General features: G+C 36.2%; 2 non-coding genes across 2 annotated transcripts; both read left to right on the top strand.

The window, feature by feature from the left end:
* Window positions 1-249: 249 nt before the first annotated feature.
* On the top strand, window positions 250-447 carry LOC130466707 (U2 spliceosomal RNA). The gene has a single exon (XR_008926875.1). It is a non-coding gene; the product is annotated as a U2 spliceosomal RNA (small nuclear RNA).
* Window positions 448-941: 494 nt separating this feature from the next.
* On the top strand, window positions 942-1,138 carry LOC130466692 (U2 spliceosomal RNA). The gene has a single exon (XR_008926860.1). It is a non-coding gene; the product is annotated as a U2 spliceosomal RNA (small nuclear RNA).
* The last annotated feature ends 1,451 nt before the right edge of the window (window positions 1,139-2,589 follow it).

Below are 2,589 nucleotides of genomic sequence, written 5' to 3'. Positions count from 1 at the left end.
AAGCTTGATAAAATAAACGAGCCCTAAGTGGCCTTTTAAAAAAAATCTCATCAAATGCATGCTTAATCATTGAATATGGTGACCAAATGCATTAGAAGTATTTATCGAAGATACGATAAGAAATTATTGAGGTTTTGTTTATGAGTATATATTATCTTGAGTTGGTTAGACAATGTCCCACACGGAAAGAAGAAAGTACATGCTACTATGTAGAACATATAAAACCAATTTTACTGATGTGAACAACTCATACCTTTCTCGGCCTTTTGGCTAAGATCAAGTGTAGTATCTGTTCTTATCAGTTTAATATCTGATACGTGGGCCATTAGCCCACAACGATATTAAATTTATTTTTTTAAGGGGAAAGACCCATCACAATAGCTTGCTATTGGGGTCTTTGCACGTTGCTCATGCGTTGCACTGCTGCACGGGCCTGGCGTACCCCACTATTTCCCAGACAATTATTATGTACTACTGGCCGATGAATCAATCATAAATTGGTGCGTTCCAACTAGGGCTAGGGCTGCAAACGAGTTGAGTCGAACCGAGCTTTAGACTGTTCTGGTTGAGATTGATAAAGATTATTAGTGTTCGAGCTAACTCGAGCTCGGGGAAGCTTTTAATAACTCTTGTTCTAAGAATTTGGTTTGTTCGATATTTGTTAACGAACAAGCTAGCTTGTTTACATTTCGAGTTTGACAAAAAAAAAGAGCCCTAAGTTGCCTTTAAAAAAGAAATTATCATCAAATGCATAGATAATCATTGAATATGGTGACCAAATGCATTAGAAGAATTTATCAAAGATAGGATACGAAGCTATTGAGGTTTGTTTATGAGTATATATTACCTTGAGTTGGTTAGACGGTGTCCCACATGGAAATAATAAAGTACAAGCTACCATGTAGAACATATAAAACAGATTTTATTGAGTTGAACAACTCATACCTTTCTCGGCCTTTTGGCTAAGATCAAGTGTAGTATCTGTTCTTATCAGTTTAATATCTGATATGTGGGCCATTGGCCCACAATGATACTAAATTTATTTTTTAAGGGGAAAGACCCATCTCAATAGCTTGCTATTGGGGTCTTTGCACGTCGCTCATGTGTTGCACTGCTGCACGGGCTTGGCGTAACTAATTCCCAAACCAATATTATGTATTGTACGATGAATCAATCATAAATGGGCGCTCTTTTGTTCTAACTAGCTAGGGATCGGGCTCCAAACGAGTTGAGTCGATCGGCATTTTAGACTGTTCGAGTTAAGCTTGATAAGGATTATTGGTATGTTTGATCTAACTCCAGGTTGAACAAGCTTTTAAAAATTCTTGTTCTAAAAATTTGGTTTGTTCGATATTTGTTAACGAACAAGTTTGTTTGCATTCCGAGTTTGACCTCGAGCTTGATAAAATAAACGATACCTAAACCTTTAAAACAATTTATTTTATATGATAAATTTTGTTAAGTTTTTTCAATTTTTTCTACAATGAAAATGTTATAAGATATGATAAATAATTTGTGACCAAATTTTTATAGGTAACGTAAACTATGATTTCATTAAAAATAGACATAAAGTTTCATAATTTTATGAGATTGAACGAGTTTTAACGAGTTATACTCGAACATAATCACGCTTATAAAAGAACTTAAACGAGTTGTTCACCAATATTAACGAGTTGAACATGAAATTGTTCGAGCTTGACGCGTTTACTTGACGAACTTTATTTTTTTTGTTAAAGCTTTTTTTATTAACTTATCAAACGTGTTTTGACCGAACTTGTTCATGAGTAGTTTATGAATGTATTGGCTCATTTGCACCCTTAGTTCCAACTCATTATAAAACGAAGCAATAATGTCATTATTAAGAATTTACCAAGGTATTATGTCTTTATCTGCTAAGATAGAATATGTTAGATATTATTATTCTGTGAATATTCTGTAGAGTCCTAACTATGGTATGTTACCTAATATGTAACCTAGGGTTTAGGTAATGAGTTGTACTTTATATACGCGTGTTATTAATGAGAAGGATACGAGATTACACAATATTTGACATGGTATCAAGAGCCTAGGTTAAAAACCCTAGAATTTTTTTTTCCCGCACGAGTTTGAGACAGTTTGAGAACAGCGAATTCCTTCGCTAGTTGAGTACTGAGTTCTTAGGAGTTACAAATTCCTAGAGTATAACTATGGGTAACAATGAGGAGACACCACAAAAGACAATCGCCGCCGCCGTCGACCTAGACTACTATCTCGGGTCGGGTGACGGCCCCGGTATTGTCATCACCCCTGTGAAACTTAGAGGAGTGTCGAACTACGATGAGTGGACCAAAGCGGTTCGTCGCTCGATGATTTCAAAATTTAAATTTGGCTTTCTTGATGGTTTTGTGAAGGAACCCATGGCGGATGAGACAAAGATGAAACATTGGATTGTGGTAAATTCGATGGTGGTGTCTTGGATCACAAACACCATAGACGAGAGTTTGCGTTCGAATCTGGAAGACTTTGATATTGCTCACGAGTTGTGGAGTCATTTGAGGACGCGGTACTATGTCATGTCGGGCACTAGGGTTTGTCATATTAAGATGGCTC

This window comes from Spinacia oleracea, chromosome 1 (assembly GCF_020520425.1).
Source record: "Spinacia oleracea cultivar Varoflay chromosome 1, BTI_SOV_V1, whole genome shotgun sequence".
NCBI lineage: Eukaryota > Viridiplantae > Streptophyta > Magnoliopsida > Caryophyllales > Amaranthaceae > Spinacia > Spinacia oleracea.
The sequence above is the reverse complement of the archived record's forward strand: the minus strand, read 5'-3'. Positions and strand labels throughout refer to the sequence as shown.